The sequence below is a fragment of the Orcinus orca genome, chromosome 15, assembly GCF_937001465.1.
Source record: "Orcinus orca chromosome 15, mOrcOrc1.1, whole genome shotgun sequence".
Lineage (NCBI taxonomy): Eukaryota > Metazoa > Chordata > Mammalia > Artiodactyla > Delphinidae > Orcinus > Orcinus orca.
Genome location: NC_064573.1, coordinates 74294123 through 74313748, shown reverse-complemented (window position 1 = coordinate 74313748; position 19626 = coordinate 74294123). Strand labels below are relative to the sequence as shown.

The window sequence follows — 19626 nt, the reverse complement described above, 5'->3', positions numbered from 1 at the left end:
CCCCAGATGCCCAGTAAACCAGCCCTGGAACAAACAGCCAGCCTCATTCCCTGCTAGGTTCTTCCCTTGGGGTTGGAAGCCCTTTTCACGGTTCTTACCTCCTTCTTGGGTGGCGTAGAGAAGGGAATGAATGGCCAGAGATCCAGCTTCCACCAACATCAGCGAAGGGCCGTGCCAGGGATTTTCAGGGGATGCAGATGGGAAAACTGAAGCCCTATGCCACAAGTTGGGGTCTCCAAAAGCAGGCACTGAAATGGAGTTTGGGGTTCAAGATGTTTACTAGGGATCAACACTTGTCAAAGGAGGAGGGAGGAAGCAGGACTGGGCAGAAAGAGATGTCAGTCTGCGTTGCCAGCCCGGCAAAGCCTTGGCCAAGCCCCTGGAGAGCTCTGGGATAAATACTGTCCATGGGAGTCATCCCACATTGGGCTGAAATGGCCAGTTCTTTATGCTCCCTCCTGGCTCAGAGGCTGAATGCTGACTTCCCAAGGAAAGACATGCCCTCAGGCAAGGTGGCTCTCTGCAGCTGAGGCTGACCCTGAAGGGCTGACTGTCTGCTGGCCACACTCCCTACAGCTGGAAAGCAAATCTCATCATGCATCTTCGTGTCTGCCTCACCCAGTGTATTAGCTTTCTAGGGCTGCCATAATAAAGTACAACAGATGGGGGGCTTAAACAATTGTGATTTATTGTCTCACAGCTAAGGAGGCTAGAAGTCCAAGATCAAGGTGTCGGCAGGGTTGGTTTCTTCTGAGGGCTGTAAGGGAGAGTCTGTCCTGTGCCTCTCCCCTAGCTTCTGGTGGTTTGCCAGCAACCTTTGGTGTTCCTCGGTTTCTGCTGTATCACTCCAGTCTCCGTCTCTGTGCTCACACATGTATGTGTCTGGGTCCAAATTTTTTCCCTTTTTATAAGGACACCAGCCAAATTGGATAAGGGACCCACCCTACTCCAGTATGACCGCATCTTAACTAATTACATCTGCAGTGACCCTCTCCCCAAATAAGGGCCCATTCTGAGGTACTAAGCGTTAGGACTTCAACCTATGAATTTGGGAGGCAAGGGGAGACACAATTCAACCCATAACACACAGATAGGCTAAATAACATCCCCATGTTCACACAGGATGTGAGTAGCAGAATTGCAATTGAAAGGGAGGTCCTTCAACTTAATTTTAAGAGACCACAGCCAGCTAGATTGCAAGTTGTCATAAACTGAGCAGTTCACTAGCCCCCACCCCAGACTATTAATGCAACTAGTCAAGTGTGTTCCTCTACTCCACCCAAGGTGGGTGGGAAATCCTCTTACGGTTAAATCCTGGGAACAGTCTAATGGTTAATAACCACCTAGAAGGCATTGGGTCTTAAGCTTTTATGGGTCTCAGAACATTTTGGTTTCCTAATCAAAGTAATGACTGCTAGAAAAAATTCTTATATGGATATGCACCCCAAAAAATTTTGCATGCGAATTCAGGGCATTCGCAATGCTCATCCATGATTACCAGTTTTATTTTACTCCTGCCGTAAGGACAGATTTGGGGGTAAAGAAATAGAAGCTTCAAAAGGAGTTCAAGAAGTTATGAAAACATGAAAGAAGTTAAAAGCTGGGATCTGCTAACTTTGTCCCACAGATGTGGCGGCAGGGTCTTCCACAAGTCTGGTGACTTGGGAGCTGATGGAAGCTGGTGCTAAATTCTCCTGCTGCCATGATTTGCTACTTCCAATTTTATGTTACCAGCATAGAAGGAAAATTCTGCTTCTAGAATAGAGGGAAAATCTACACACAGCACCCCACCTTCGAGGGGATCTTGCCTGCATTTGAAAGTAAACCCACATCAAGGTTTCCGCCTTTGAAGATAAATTGAAAGGAGAAAAGGCAGTACTTTGGTTTTCCTCTTCCATAGTAGGTCTACTTTATGTATCTATGTGTCTTCATTTACTGAACTACTGGGCTAAGGTCTGGCTTCAGGACAAACTATTGTAGAGAAAGAAACCATCATCCCAGGAGGAAATTTTTCTGAATCAATGAAGACTTCTTTGGGTCTTAAACAACAGAAAACCCTTTTCAAACTAGCTTAAGAAAAATATAGAATTTTGCTGTTTCATTTAATGTACTGGTATGGTCTTCAGGTAAGGTATGATCTAGGAACCAAAACCATGTCATCAGGACTCTTTTCTTTCTTTCTAACCCTTAGAATCTTTCTTTGCTACTTGGCTTTATTCCTTGACTCCACAGAATGCTTCCAACATCATAAAGATTCCATCCCTCTAAGTTCAAGTCCATGGGAAAGAAATACCTATGGTTCTCTGGATTCAGCTAACGTCTCATTACATTAGTCATCTAAGAAAATGCCTTTATATTTTAGAAATGCAATCTAAAATACTCAGGGGGAAAATGGCAAATATCTGGGTTTGCTTTAAGAAACCTCAGCAAAAATACAGAAATCAGGGATAGGTGAAGCCAGTGTGGCCAAACTTGTATAACTGTTGAATCTGAATGATGGGCATGTGGGGGTTCTCTGTACTATTATTTCTACCGTGGGATGATCTACAAATTTCCATAGTAAAGATGTATTTCAAGAGTCTTCACATCTCAGTGGTTCTGATTTGATCCCATGTCTCTCCCTGAATCAGTTGCTGTGGCCAGAATGCAAACCTCTAATTGGTCACACTTAAAGCAATTTTCCACCCCTGAGCTGAGGATGGAGCCACTGTCACCTGCAGCATCCCCAGGAGGAAACCAATGGATCATTACTAGAGGAAGTGTGGAGGGATGCACAATCAACAGGTGTCTACCACTTCTCATACCACCTCATCCAACAATGGACATGGCCATGGGAAAGCTGATGGAGGCTTCTTTTTACCACTCAGGATCAGAAAAGCACCTTTCCTTTCTCCCATCTTCTCCATCACCTTTCTAAGAAGTCAGGACAGTGGTACAATGAGGTCATGGAAAGGGTGCCCCTTGAAAGCAGAAAATGCATTTATTCATCAAAACATATGTACTGCTTCCCTACTATGTGCCAGGCACTGAGGCACGGAAGTGAACAACAATAACGTGGTTGATGACTTCAAACCCTTAATATCTCTGAGCCTCTGTTTCCTCATCTATAAAATGGGAAGAGCAATATAGATAGAGAAGAGAGAGAGAGAGGTGACAGGACTGTCAGACAAGAGAGATTAGGTACATGATATAAAGTTACTATTTCTCCTTCTCTGTCTCCCCCTTCTCCTCATGGATTCTCACAGTCCCTCTCTTGGTATCTAATAAGTACTCCTCCTTGACATTTATTATCTAAGTGATAACTTTTTAATTTATTTATTTGTTTTATTTGTATTTATTTTAGAATAAGTTATTATTATTTATTATTTGACTGATAACTTTATATCAGTTAAGATTAGATTTGGCTGCATACTAACAGATACAAAAAATAATTAAGGCTCAAAAAAGATAAAGGTTATTCATCTCTTGTATAAAATGAGTCCAGAGGTTGAGAGGCCAGGGCTGTTATAGCAGCAGAAACCCCTGGCTCCTCCTATCTTTCTTCTCTGCCCCCTTTATCATGTGGCTTTCATCTTCAAGGTTGCTCCATAGTCACAAAATGGCTGCTGGAGCCCCAGTCACAACATCCACATTCCAGACAGGAAGAACAGAAGAAAAGGAAATGGCCAAAGGACTTCTATCTCCCAATTGGCTCAGCGTCCTTTAGAGAATTTTCCCAGAAGTGCCACCCAACACCTGCACTTACATTTCATTGGCCACTCTTGTCCACAAGTGAACTTGAGGAGCGTAATATTTTCAACTGCACATATTGATACCCAAACATTATAGAGGTCTATTACTGATTAAGAAGTGGAGAATGGATACGGAGTTTAGCCAACTTAGTATTCCAAAGCACTCCTTAGAAGGTACAAATGCCAGAAATCATATTTTTAACTGTATTAAACCATTTACTTATATAGTCTTTGGAGAGGCTGAATTCTTTATTCTTGAGTGAGAATTTCTTTTTGGTCTATTCACATTTAATCCCAGACCTACCTACAGAACACAGTTAGGACACCATCTCTGAAAAGCTATGCATTCCTTTCTCATGGAGATGATTCCAATGACCGATTTTCAAGTTTTCAAGAGAAGGGGGGAGAGCTTGCCAGAAAAATAGAAGTCTAATGGGCAAAAGTTCTCCCAATCAGCCTCTAATCCATTTCCAAGCCAAGGTGTCTTCTTGCCTATAAATCAGGGAGTGGGGGAAAGGAAGATTTCTCTGGGCCCTTCCAGCCCTGACATTTTATAGCACTTTTAGAGTCCATTCATCAAATCATCACAGGTGCAGACAGATTTTCCCTCAGAAGCGTTTGGAGGAAGGAATTTCACTGTTTTTAAAAATCTGTTTCAACTCTACTGAAAAAGAGGTTTTTTTTTCTTTTCTTTTGGTAATGGAACTGGGAAATGCATGAAAATTGGAGACATAAACTCTTGGATAAGAAGCATTAAAAGCTCCACTTCCCAGCTGCCTTATCATCTTCATTTCATTAGGTCATGTGTAACTTGGGATTACAACATCTAAAGTGGCCATATTGCGAACGTAATTACCGTGGCTATGGTGGGTTCCATAAGTATGCATTACTGAGATTAGCAGCTCTTGCCCATGACTTAGAATATCTAAATAAAGTAGACCACCATTAGAAAAAAAATCATTATCTAATCTTATTATTCATTTACACTGCAAAAGCTATAGAAGCACAGCAGCCTACTTTAATATTTTTATAAAAGGATATTATTTTGCTTACAATTGTTAGCCCAACAAGTTTAGTATATTTAACTTGAACAAATACATTAATGTTTTCTAATATATTCCTGGAGTGTGGTATAGACACAATCTGGCCTTCCATCTGTTTGCTCCCCTGAAATATTGCTATCCTAAGCGAATGCTGTTGTTTGTTTTCCTGCTGATCAATTGAAAGCTGAACACTCTTCCTGTTTCCAAGGGTCAGATCTGTTAAGATCATCCACTGTGACCCACGCCAGGCATCGCTGGAGATTCACAGACTCCTCCAGGCCACTGAAGTCCCAGGAAGAGCAATGAAGCAGTAATTTTCATGGTGGCAAATCTCAAGAGTAGATGTCTAGTTCATATTCACACTCCGAGAAGAGTTTATTCTACCTTTTAGAACTTTTGTTTCCAGCTACAATTTACTGAGCATTTGCCACATGCCAGAAACTCTGATAAGTGGCTTATGTGTATCATTTCATTTAATCCTCGAAACAAAACCAAGGTATGGATATCTTATTATACCTATTTGTCAGACGGATGAGAAATCAAAGTTTAAAGAGGTTAAGTCATTTGCTCAAGTCATAATTAGTCAACGGTAGAGCACCGATGGGGCTTAAATCCAGGGCTGTCTACCTAACTCTGTAACACCAGCTCTACATACTGAAATAGATTAAACTCTTCACTGTTTCCTGGATCCATGCCCTTGGCCATGTAACTTTGCAGTTCCTCCCACAAAAGATAGACTGTATTTCCCTGCCCCTTGACTTTGGGCTTCGCCAAGTGACTTGATTTTGCCAACTTGATGCATACAGATATGACAGAAGCGTAGGCTTGGAATGTGTTGGACAGTTGGGCTTGCTCTCTTGAAATTCTACCATTACTAAGAAAAGACCATGCCTTGGCCGGCTTGCTAGCCACAAGAGGAGGATAAGAGACACGTGGAATAGAGCTACTCCAACCTACCTGCAAATCTGTGAGCAAAAACTAAATGTATGTTGTGTGCCACTGAGATTTTTAGGTTGTTTGTTATATAGCAATAGCTAACTGATACTAAAACTATAGTTTACTGTCTCTCATGTATCATAGAACTTCATCACAGCTGGAAGGAAAATTCTGTTCTTTTAATTCAGTGTTAGCCACTAATATTTACAGAACGAAGAAATTATACAGCCCCAAACATATAGGAGATATCACCTGCCTGCCAAAATCTGATATCTCAGACCTATTGGCCCCATGTCATTCATCATTATGTTCCAATGTCTGGACTGATTAACTCACATTGAAAACTTTGAGTCTGAAATTGAATTTTGCATGGTTTAATCACTCCCTCCAGAAATCTCTGAACACACGCACACACACACCCATCTCCTTACCAATCAGGAAGATGGTGGTCAATCTTAAACTTCAATCTGTTTCTCTGCTGCTGCAAAGAGAGTCAAGAAACAACCTGAGTGCAGAATGAACCTGAAATATGTTGTGGGGACAGTCATTGTGACATTTCTTTTCTTCTGGGTCTGTTGGTGCAATGAGGAGAAGGGAGGAAGGGGAAAAGCTGCTGGTTCAAAGAGAAGATGCTTCAGGACAGAATGCAGGTGATACATGAGGGGGAAAATAATGAATAAAGAAAGGAAAACAAGGTAGTGGTAAGATTTAGTAAACAGGATGACAAAACATTCCCATTCCACTGGCACCAGGGAAGTGCTAAATTCAAGTTACACAGAGGCTGAGGCTGCTGTTTCCATGAAGTTCTGGAGCAGCATCTAACTTGGTTCCTATTAGGACAAGATGGACAATTCTGTAATAAAACATAAAAACTTAGATTGGTCAGCTGCTCCCATCTTTCCTGTGATAATCGCCTACCCAATAGTCACAGTGTATCAGCCCTAATTAATTGTATGCCATTATTGCATGCAGACTAGCTGATCCCAGAGAGGCTGTTAGCCATTCATTCATTCCACAAATCTTTATTGAATATCTGCAACATGCTGGTGCTACAATGGTAAACAAGACAGATATGAACAAGACAGAGATGGTCCCTGCCCTTATGGAGTTTTCAATTTAGTGGGGGAGACAATTAGACAGCTATTACACAGAGTGCAGTGCATGCTATTATCAGGGCATAAATAGTGTTCTAGAAGCAGTAAGTGTCCTAGCCTGTGTTCCTCCAGAAGTAGATCCTGAGGTATTTTTTAGGAGGCAATCCCAGGAAACACTGCTAGAGAAATGGGGAAGTGAGACAGGAAAAGGAAGGCATCCAATAAAGGGCCCATTGTCAAATCATCCACCAGAGCATAATCCTGCCAGGACAATCTAGGAGTCAGTGTAGAGCACATGCCTCAACTATCCAGTCGAAGAGGTGAGGGAGCTGGGGTGGGTATACCCAACTCCCTAGAGTCAATACTTGAAAGCTGCTCCCAGACAGCATTAATTCCCCAGCACTAGACTGTTGCAGGGGTGGGAAAGTGAGCCCTGGTAACCAGAGACGTCAGGTTAAGAAATGAAGGAACTGGCAGTTGGAAGCTGGGCCAGTGTGCATTGAGCTAATAAGGGATTATGGAGGAGGCATAAGAATCTCCATCTTATATATGAAAAAATTAAGGCACAGAGAGGTTACGTATCTTGCCCAAAGTCACACAACAAGAGAATGGCAGAGCTGGGATTCAAGCCCAGGCTCCCAACCACTACACTCTACTACCTCTCATGTTATTAAATATTTGAAATTTATTCTAAAGGCAATGGTTTTAAGTAGGGCTGGGGCTGAGGAAGGTCATGTTCTCACATGGCTGCCATGTGGAGAATGGACCAGAGAAAGGCAGAATGAAGGCAGATTTGAGGAAATCAGGGTAGTTAGATGGACAGTGGAAGAAATGGTGTTGAGAAAACTATGCCTATGTTATTTGCTTCACAGCCAAGTACAACCAAAGATTTGAGCCGGAGGATTGTTAAATAACAGTGTCTTCTCTGAAAGGGCTCACTGTACCTGGAGCCCTGTTTTTGCCTGAGTGTTCCTACTCTGTGCCCACGAAGAACAGATTCTAAGTACTCAGGAATCCCAAAGGCAGCATTATCTTCTCATCTTGGTCTGGTCACTCTTTTCTTCGAAAACTCCTTTGTCCCTACATAATGTTACTGAAGACCAGGTCATGAGTTTATAAATTCAATCTCCACAAGAATGAGCTTACTTTAGTGTAATCCAAAGACCCCAACCAGCCTGTTCCCAGCCATCTAAACAGGAAATGCCCTACCTTGGAAACCAGGAATACTGGATATAAGAAGGGAGGTAGAACAGATTTCTTAACCTCAGCTCTGCTGATATTTGGGGATGATAATTCTTTGTTTGGGGGGAATGTTTTGTGCATTGTAGAAAAGTTAGTAGCATCCCTCTACCCACCAGATGCCAGTAACATCCTTTCAGTTATGACAACCAAAAATGACATTGCCAAATCACCCCTGGTGGACAAAATCACCTCCGTGTGAGAACCATTGAGATAGGCCATTACAAATTTATCTCCAGCCTTGGGGAACCATCTCCAAGACAAAAACCTACCAGCATCAAGAAGAATCATAAATTCTGTGTAAAGAATGAAACCAAATACCTTTGGGAGATTCTTATTTCAAGGATAGCAAATGCATGGTACAGATCTGCAAGTCGCCTGGCTGCTGCCCATGGCAGGTATCATCAATCAACTACTGCCCTCTTCCTTCTAAGCCTGAAAAGACCTCTACCTTTTTCTATGAAGCTCTGCCAGCAGGCATGGCCAATTGATAGAAGTTGTTATGGGAGAGTCACAGTCACTGTTGTCCTATTGTTCTCTTTGCCATCCCTGCACTGAATTACACTATTAGAGAACTTCTTTCTGCCCCAATACGGCCAGTAGGTACAACCCGCTTCCCCTCAGCAATGCACATGGCAATAATTCTCTACTGAAGGAAGGGGCACACATTTCCCTGTGGAAAGATCCAAATCCTGGGGGAGGAGTATTTGTGCATATGTAATGAACCCCCCTACCATGTAATCCTGATAGCCTTGACACCCTCCACTTTGTCCCCCAGTTGGGAATCATTGCTATAGACTGTAGACATAATTCTCGGGAAGAAAAAATTTTCTTTCTTTCTCTACATTTGTCCTTTAAGAAAATATGAGAATGATACTTATGCATGGAGCCCTGGATATATTCAATTATCTTTAATAATCCAAATATGTATTTAAATATGTTTTTAACTTAATGTAACCTGAATTATGACTGTTTACTTTGAATAGGTCAACATACACTGCTGGCTAATTGAAGGTAAATCTTACTCAAGCTCTGGGCTAGAATAAATTTTCATGGCACTCCTTCCTTGGAAACGCTAAGAGCTGCATTAGCCAAGCACAATGAAAACAAAAACCTTCCCCCTCCCTGTAATCTGTGTGAATAGCAGAAGAGGACAGGCTCAATTTGATAGCGAGAATCTAAGCTGACACAAAATTAAATATAATGAATTTGCCTGAAGGAGAAATTCATGTTTAAAAGTGGGACCAAAAAAACAAAACAACGCCTTTTGCAGCAACATGGATGGACCTACAGATTGTCGTACTGGGTGAAGTAAGTCAGGCAGAGAAGGACAAATATCGTATTATACCACTTACATGTGGAAACTAAAAAAATGGTACAAATGAACTTATTTACAAAACGGAAATAGAGTTTCAGTTGTAGAAAACAATCTTATGGTTACCAGGTGGGAAAGGAGGGGAGGGACGAATTGGGAGATTGGGGTTGACATATACACACTACTATATATAAAATAGATAACTAATAAGGACCTACTGTATAGCACAGGAACTCTACTCAATACTCTGTAATGACCTATTTGGGAAAAGAATCTAAAAAAGAGTGGATATATGTATATATATAACTGATTCACTTTGCTGTACAGCAGAAAGTAACACAACATTGCAAATCAACTATACTCCAATAAAAAAATGTTTTTAAAAGCGGGACCAAAATGTCTTTTAAACTGATAGCAATACTACACATCTATCACGGTGACTTAAAACAACAACAACTCAATGACAATACCAAGTGCCAGCAAAGATACAGAGTGACTGGAACCTTCATACGTGGTTGGGGGAGATGCAAAATGGTACAGCCACCCTAGAGAACAGTTTGGCAACTTCTTGTGAAGTTAAGCAAATATTTACCATTCAAACCAGCAATCCCACCCTTAGGTATCTACCCAAATGAAATGAACGTTTTTGTACATTCACACCAAAACATGTACACAAATGCTTACAAGGGCTTTAATCATAATTTGTCAAAAACTGAAAGCAAACAAAATGTCACTCAACTGGAGAATGGATAAAGAAATGGGGGTACATCCACACAGTGGAATACCACTGAGCAATGAAAAGCAGTGAACGATTGATACACACAATAACATGGATGCAGAACTTCCCTGGTGGTCCAGTGGTTAAGACTCCATGCTCCCAATGCAGGGGACCCAGGGACGGAACTAGATCCTGCATGCTGCAACGAACATCCCACGGGCCGCAACTAAAGATCCCACGTGCCACAACTTAAGATCCTGCTGTCTCAACTAAAGATCCCGCTGTCGGAACTGAAGATCACGCGTGCCACAACTAAAGATCCCGCGTGGCAACGAAGATCCCACATGCAGCAATGAAGATCCCACGTGCCACAACTAAGGCCCCGCACAGCCAAATAAGTAAATTAATTAAATAAATATTTTAAAAAAGGATGAATCTCAAATGTATTGTAACAATGAAAGGTGCCAGATTCAAAAGGATATATATTTATATCTATATATATCTCCCATATAAGTCCTATACATAAAGGAATGTATGTGTGTGTGTGTGTGTGTGTGTGTGTGTGTGTGTGTATATATATATCCTTTTGAATCTGGCACTTTCATTATATACACATAATTATTCCATTTATATGACATTCAGGAAAAGGTAAACCTATAGGGATGAAGAGCAGCTCAGTGGCTGCCAGGGGTTGAGCGTTGGAGAAAGGTTTGACTACAAATGGGCAGGACGAGGGAATCTGGGGAGGGAGTGGTGGTTCTCTATTTTGTTTGAGGTAGTGGTTGCATGACTGTGCGTTTGTTAAAACTCATAGACCTGCGTACCATAAAGAGTGAATTTTACCGTGTATAAATTTTAAAATTAATAAAAACAATAAAATTACACCATCCACAAATCCAAACTATCTTAGAACACTTCTCTGAGCCTCATCTGGAAAACAGGGCTACCTGACAGGCTGTTATAAGGATTAAATGGGACCAAGAATGCCAAGTGCCCTGCACATAATAAATCCTCAATAATTGGTGTTTATTATTATTCATTTAACAACGCTTACCCTGCACAAGGCTCCAAGTATTAGATTTACTTGCCTGTCTTGTCCACTGTGTTATAGACTTCTATTGGGCAGGGAACATACACAATGTTAACCTGTGCACACCACAGTGCCTATTCCCATGCTTCACACAGGAAACAATCAATCAATTTTTGTCAAATTGAAATGCTGTGGGAAGAGACTGCTAATTGTCCCTCAACATCCATTCTCTATTTAATAATACTCATGAGTTTTAGCTGAAAACATGACTGCCTAGCTAGAGACTACATTGCCCAGACTCCATTGCAGCTAGGTGTGGTCATGTGACTTGACATGGCCAATGGGATGTCAGTGGAAGTAAGGTGCACCCTTCCAATTTGTGCCCTTCAAAGGATGGGTGTGCTGCTGGTTGGACAGCCAGGACTAGAGTCATTGCTTTGAGCCCAGAGACAGAAGTGACATATGAAGATGTCAGAGGTGTCCATCCTCCTATATCTAGAGACTATTGCATGAGCAACAAATAAATTTATATCAACCTAAAGTCCCTGTTAAAGCAGGCAATGAGACTCTAACCCACAGAAATGGATGCCCACTGTACATACCGTTCCTTCATTCAGTTGTTCAAGGATGTTTAATTGTTAACAGCTGCTATGGAGGTGCCAAGGGGTCTATGACTGCTCTCTGCCCACTGTGAGCTCACAGTGTAGTTGGGAAGGGGAAAATCTAGAGTCAAGTAAAGTTTAATAACATACAGATTAAATCTTGAGATAGTGCAAGCAATGTCATAGAATCTTCATTGACTCAACTATTATTTGACTACCTTCTAAGTGCATGGCACTGTCTTAAATACTGGGAATATAATAAGGGGGAAGAGTCAAGATTTCTGCTCTTGGGGAGCTTACATTCAAGTGAGGAGGGGGCAGGAGAGAAGACAATAAACAAATGAACAAATAAATCAACAAGAAAATGTCAAGCAGTAAGTGCCTCGATGAAAATAAAAACAATGTGGTCTGACAGATAGAGAAGAACTTGGGGGTCAATCTATATGGAGTGGTCAGGGAAGGCTGCCCAATGAGGTGACATTTAAATTGAGACCTTAGGGGCTTCCCTGGTGGCGCAGTGGTTGAGAATCCGCCTGCCGATGCAGGGGACACGGGTTCGTGCCCTGGACCAGGAAGATCCCGCGTGCCACGGAGCGGCTGGGCCCGTGAGCCATGCCCGCTGGGCCTGAGCGTCCGGAGCCTGTGCTCCTTAACGGAAGAGGCCGCAGCAGTGAGAGGCCCGTGTACCACAAAAAAAAAAAAAAAAAAAAATTGAGACCTTAATGATGAGAAGGACCTAGTCATGTGAAGATCTGGGAAAGGGTGTTCTAGGTAGAAGGAACAGAAAGTTCAAAGGCCCTAAGGCAGGGCAAATCAGATATGCTTGAAATTCAGAAGGAAGGCCAGTGTGGTAAAAAAATATATATATATTGAGGGGGGGAGAGACAACATTAATGTAAGTATTTATTAAATAGTACAAACACTAAGAATGTGAGCAAGAAGAGAACAGTGTGGATTAGATTTATCAGAGAAGGCTTCATGGAGATGAAACTCAAGCTGGATGGAGAGGAGGGAAGAGGATGTGCATAAGCAGAGAAGACAAGGGAAGTAATTCTAGAAAAAGAGAAAGAAAAGTGAGCATAGAATCAAAATGGACCTTCTCTACTTTAAATGGATACATGGATGGCAGATATGCAGCATGCATTCCTTTATTCACCATTTCCTCACCTGTGGCACACATTGCTAATCAACCACAGCACTTTTCCTATTGTGCCCGAGTGTGGTCATAAATCTTCACCCACCACTCCATCAATCCCAATCAATCAAGTGGTATAAATGGTATACAAGGCAAAAACTCAGAGTCAGCAATGAATGAGTTTAAAGGATCCCTTTACTGTCCAAGAAAGGTGGAAGGGGAAAGCCCCATACTCGAAAATAACATAATTAGATTTCTATAGTTTCTTCTCAACTACTGAGAGTAGAGCCTCTTAACTCAGCAATATGCAAATGCAGCTCTCCCTTAAGTCCTGCACAACCCAGAGACCTAGACCCTAAACAAAAGCAGGGTTTTGCCCTTCGTGTTCTCCCATTGGCACTCCAATGGTGATGACTGAATAAGCTGAATTTGTCTGATTCCAGTGAACCTTGGCTCCGCTCCCCGAATCCTTCCCCATAACCGGTGTGGCTTCTCATATCTCCCTAAACGCACCAGCTTGTCACCTCATGGATCACATTCTAAATTGTTTTCTTTGGCATTCAAGGCGCTGCCTCAAGATGCACTGCCGTGACTACGTGATCCAGGAGCAGAGACCCTCCTGAATGACTGCTCTCAGGGGTCTGAGGTTATGTGGAGGCTGCTTGAGCACTTAATAGGGGCCAGAACCTGTGCCAAACACTTCACATACCAACCTCCCTTAAACCTCATATTAACCCCATGAGACCCTCTTATTATCCCCATTTTACAGATAAGGAAACTGAGGCACACAGAGAGGCTAGACAACTTGCCCATGGTTACTAATAAATGCCAGGAATTGAACCCAGCTCTCAGCACTGAACCCAGCCATCCTGCTTCACTAATTCAATTCCTCTCTTATTTCTCATGCACACCTCCCACCCCATCCTACAACATGGTTTAATTCAAAGCAAAGGACAAAACTGACTTTAACTCAGAGCTACCTTCTGCCATCACTTGAATTCTCTCCATTGGGGTGCCTCTCCCCTTTAATTTGTCCTTACAAAAAATATTTATTGGACATCTACCATACACTAGGCACTGCCAGCTGGTCGGACTCTTTTCTGACTTTGTACCAGGAATTCTTTTTTTTAATATTTATTTATTTATTTTTGTCTGCGTTGGGTCTTCGTTACTCCACGTGGGCTTTCTCTAGTTGCAGAGAGCGGGGGCTACTCTTTGTTGCGATGCACGGGCTTCTCATTGTGGTGGCTTCTCTTGCAGAGCACGGGCTCTAGGCACGCGGGCTCAGTAGCTGTCGCACACTGGCTCAGTCATTGTGGCTCACAGGCTCTAGAGCGCAGGCTCAGCAGCTGTGGTGCACAGTCCTAGTTGCTCCACAGCACGTGGGATCTTCCTGGACCAGGGCTCGAACCCGTGTCCCCTGCATTGGCAGGCGGATTCTTAACCACTGCACCACCAGGGAAGCCCCAGGAAATTCTTTTACTCTTGCAAAAACATGATTCCCAAGATGGTGACATACCTCTGTTGTTTATTGTTAGGTTGTATTTTTTTTCCTGCAAATCTCATGGAATCTTTCTCTATACAAATATTTTCAGAAAATACAGAATGAAACAAGCTTGGGTTGAAGGCTGGGGATAAGATTATAAAAATGAAATGTCTTCCTTTTTCAGGCACTATTGACTTTACTGCAAATCCTTTCAGCTACTTGATTTTTGACAATAACATTAAACTAGAGCTACACAGATCAACAACAACGAATCTCAACCACGACTAGAGTGAGAAAAGCTAGTTACAAAAGATCCCTGTACCTAGTTATCACTTAAAGTAAGGTGCAAAACAATACAATATGTTTTATTTTGGATATATAAGAGATAAAAATATAAACACATGTACTGGAATTATAAGGACCAAATTCAAGATGTGGGTTACCTCTGGTGGGGGCATAAGGGAAAGGTGATTTGGGAGGAGACTCCCATTGTTTTGGTTAGTGTATTATTTCTTAAAATGGATGGTGAGTACATGGGTGTCCATTGCATTATTCTTTATACCTCTTTGAATACCTGAATGTTTTACACACTTAAAATAATAACTTTAGGGCTTCCCTGGTGGCGCAGTGGTTGAGAGTCCGCCTGCCGATGCAGGGGAAGCGGGTTCGTGCCCCGGGCCGGAAGGATCCCTCATGCCGCGGAGCGGCTGGGCCTGTGAGCCATGGCTGCTGGGCGTGCGCGTCCGGAGCCTGTGCTCCGCAACGGTAGAGGCCACAACAGTGAGAGGCCCGCGTACCGAAAAAAAAAAAAAAAATCTTTAAAATAGACATCTGGATTAGTTTATTATGGTTTCAATTAGATTGATCTATAAGAAATTACCACCATTCAACTATTTTTGACCTACAAAGGGTAATTTCATATTTCAGCACAGAATACAGATCTGCAATGCATCAATTCATCTAAAATCAACCTTTCTAATAAGTCCCAGTAAAGAATAATTAAGAATAGAAAATGGTGATCTGGGATGATTTATGTGTGTGTGTTCTTAAACTCCAATTAACTACAGTTTTCAGGAGATAGAACTAAAATTAATCTAAGAGCTAAGATGTATAGAGAATGGGAAAAGAGATATTATAGCAAAAAGTGGGAAAATATAGCATTTGCCCCAGGAATCAGTGTGGATTATGACTCCTCTTGTTTGCAGCAGTCAACGGGGCCCAGCCAATGAAGCGCCTGGAATAACTGTTGTCATTTCTCAACAACCCAAAGTCCAGTGAGGCAAATTTTTGGCCATTAAAACCATGAGGAAGGCTTTCTTAGAAATAGAAAACAGGCTTGAATAGATTTTCATTACCTTATACCAAAAAAAAAAAAAAGGAAAGAAAATCTATTTATGTCAAGTAATGGAACTCATTCCAAGAACGGAGAAATAATGAGAAAACTATAGCACAAATAATTAAAGCAAACAAACTATGCTTATATAGGGCAGTTGGGGCTTTAAAACTTGAGTGCACACAAGAAACACTCCAGGGAACTTCTTAGAAATGCAAATTCCTGTCCCTGCCCAGGTTCTGATTCAATAGGTCCAGCTATGAGCCCAAGAACTGTGCATTTCTCACAAACATCTGGGGCAATTCAGGTGCGGGGCATTTAGAGACTTCAACAGGAGAGAAACGTGGTAGGAGGATCTAGCCACCCTAAAACTGGTCTGAATTCTCCCAAACACTGTTCTTGATCAGAGGAAGGGTAATGTTGCCCCCTGTTTGGGGTTCATTCTGAACTACAGAAAGCATTCTAAGCTAACTGACTACAGTTGCCAGCCTACAGAATTGTTTCATTCACTTATTCGTTCAACAAATATTATGGAGCACCTACTATGTGCCAGGTGCTGTGTTACACTGAGAGATTCATGGTCTCCATAAAAGGAAGAGAGGGTGGGAGGGAGGTAAAAGGACGTGTTAAAAAGAAAAATACAAACAAAAAGGAAGGGAAAGGAAGAATTTTTAAGGAATTTTAAAAAATCATCAGGCAGGGCTTCCCTGGTGGCGCAGTGGTTGAGAGTCCGCCTGCCGATGCAGGGGTTCGTGCCCCGGTCCGGGAAGATCCCGCAAGCCGCGGAGCGGCTAGGCCCGTGAGCCATGGCCACTGAGCCTGTGCGTCCGGAGCCTGTGCTCCGCAACAGGAGAGGCCACAGCGGTGAGAGGCCCCCGTACCGCAAAAGACAAAACAAACAAACAAAAAAACATCAGGCAGCCCACTGTGGAGACATAGTACATAATTTATAATGACTACTTTACATATCTTGCTGCTGAATGTACCTAGGTCCTTTTCTTTTTTTTTTTTTAATTTATTTTTATTTTATTGATTTATTTTTGGCTGCGTTGGGTCCCCGCCGCTGCACGTGGGCTTTCTCTAGCTGCGGCGAGCAGGGGCCACTCCCCGCTGTGGCGCGTGGGCCTCCCATTGCGGCGGCCTCTCCTGTTGCGGAGCAGGGGCTCCAGGAGTGCGGGCTCAGTAGTTGTGGCTCACAGCCTCCAGAGCACACGCTCAGTAGCTGTGGCGCATGGGCTTAGTTGCTCCGCAGCATGCGGGATCCTTCCGGACCAGGGCCCAAACCCGTGTCCCCCGCATCAGCAGGCGGACTCCCAACCACTGCGCCACCAGAGAAGCCCCCTAGGTCCTTTTTATTTTCTCTTCCAGATGACAAGTTCTGGGCAAAACCATCTCATTTATTATCTACAGCTTAAGACCGTGCACACTAGGGAATTTTGCTTCTAGCTTTGGGGGCCTTAAGGATATGTCACAGCACCACAAACATGATTGGGCCTGAAAGGGAAAAGCAGAGGCCAGAGCTGCTGTCCTGGAATATGTCATGACTGCCTGGGGACCTCACAGGGCACCGGGAGCAGCCTCCTCATTCCCCTTCTCCTGTGAACTTAGAACTACCCTTCCCTGTCCTCTTCACTTTATCTCAGCCAACCTTCCATCCCAGGATGACCTGCTGTCCCGGTTTGTCCAGGAATGACAGTGTTCCGGGGACATGAAACTTAAAGTGCTAACACCAGGGAAATCCCAGGAAAACCAAAACAAATTGGCCACCCTGCCTACTCCTCTCCCCCAAGGTGCCAACTAAAGGACAAGAAAGACCACCAACCATGAGCACAGGGCCTGGGACATAGTAGGTGTTGGATAAATATTTGTGGAATGAATGAAGAATACACAGCACAGAGTAAAGCTACCAACTTTTGTTATTATTATTGGAACTAATAATGATTAAGCACCCACACAGTACACTTCTTAAACACCCCATGTGGCAGACATCCTGCTAGATCCATTTTTAAAACTCAGAATAAAATATCTGATGTCACCTTTGCCATACATACCCATACATGTGAGCTGCAGTTTAAGAGGTTAAGGGTTTGGTTGTTTTTTGTTGTTTGGTTTGGTTTTTAAATTTTTTGGGGGGGGGGGGTTGCCGTAAAATTAAAGGGAATTATTTCACAGAAACTTCATATAACTGCTCTTTATTTTAATTCTCTGTGTCAGGCATTCCTAAAAGGATATAAAGGACAGTGAAAATCAAAGCTGTAGTAGAGTTTTTGTTTATTTTCATATTTATATGATTCTTCATAGAATTCCGGTCTGGAGGGAAAGAAAACAAGAAACAAAGGAAAACAAGCTTGTTTGTGAGACTTCCTCACTATCCCTGGCACCTGTCACCTTCAGGCAGTTCTGTTTCCACGGAGGATCTTGTCCCCTGGACTACTTGATAATTCCTTGAAGTTGAAGATTAGATACTTAGAACTCATGCAAAGTTGCCCCCTGAGCCCAGGGGCGCTGACCTTGCTCATCACTACCAATGGCCATCACATGGTACCCCTTTGGACAAGCAAACAGACCCACAACTCCACTGCTTTGCTTCCCTCTGGCCTAACACAGTGCTAAGCACACAGTGGGCACTCCACAAACACTTGCTGATGGGATAGATCCTTACACCCCCACTTTGGCATCTAACTAATGATCAGCCTGCCAGCTTTGACACTAATTCCAGTGCTGGCTCCTTTTCTCTTCTCAACAGCCTTACAGATGCAGCCATCTACCTGGACAGCCTGGTAAGGTTGTGTGCCCTGTTTCTCTTCCTGGCCCTGAAAGACTGTACTATTAACACCTTGACTGCCCCTGGGAGAGAAAAGTGAATGAAATTAAGATGAGCTATACTTCTTGGATATATAAAATCTCTGTTATGTGAATGTCCCCAAAGACCTGGTCACATTCTGGGACTGCAAATACCCAATGATGTAACCAAGATGAATATGGTACTTGCTACAATTTATTAAATGCCAATTATATGCCAGGCACAGAGCTAAGCAATATACATATATTCTCATTTATCCTGATAACCACTCTATTAGTGGTTAAAACCACAAGCTTTGATGTCACACCTTGGTTTAAATCCCAGTTCTGTGGCCTATTGGGTGACATTGGACAAGTGACATAAACTTCCTAGGCCCCAATATCCAATTTGCTTGTGAAGTGGAGGCACAAATAACTGCCTGAAAAGATTGGTGTGGGAGTCGATGGTAGAACATATCTAAATAAATTATCACAGTCAATGTTTAGGTAAATGGTGTTGATGATGATGATGATCAAGAAGAAAGAAGACTTTTTAATTAATGTCACAAAGAAATTTTTATGGTTTCATATTAGAAAAGATGTGCTTCTTGTTTAAAAAACATGAAAAATTAAAAAGAAAAAATGTATAATCCCATAATCTTAAAATAATCTGCTAATATTTAATTTTGTTCCAGTCATATAAATACATGTAAAATTATATCTTGCTTTTTACCTCTTAGCAGATAATGAAATTTATCCTTGGGTTCCAAGATACTGCTTTTGACTGTTGTTTCTCTCCATATATGTGTGATTGTGAAGAGTGATGTGAAATTAGCCTGTTTTATAAAAATGTAAGAAACACTGGTAAACATTTAATTAAATATTACTAAAGCTCTCAAAAAAAAGAAAGAAGAGGAGGAAGATAAACCAATTCAGAGAGACTAATTAACTTACCTAAGGTCACACAGCTAATCAGTGACATATGGGATTCAAAGCCAGGTTTGGCTCATTCTCAAATGATTTTTAGCACCAGAAGACTCCCTTCAAACATCTTATAACTCTGAACATTTGCATCCCACCCTCTATACAGCCCTACTCTGAAGGAAGCTCAAAATAACACTTAGGGTGCCAAGGAGCACCATTTGAAAACTGCTATTGCGTTTAATAATTAATAATTAATTAA

At 42.2% G+C, this 19626-nt stretch overlaps 1 protein-coding gene across 4 annotated transcripts in view; it reads right to left on the bottom strand.

The window, feature by feature from the left end:
* RPH3A (rabphilin 3A) overlaps positions 1-19626 on the bottom strand; it is a 286320-nt gene that overhangs the window by 151390 nt on the left and 115304 nt on the right. Inside the window, exon 1 of one of the 4 annotated variants that reach the window (XM_033408613.2) lies at positions 99-244. The exons of the other annotated variants lie outside the window; for them this stretch is intronic. The gene's annotated coding sequence lies outside the window, so the exon portion shown is untranslated. Of the gene's footprint in view, positions 1-98; positions 245-19626 lie in introns of those variants that run through there. 4 annotated transcript variants of the gene reach the window in all.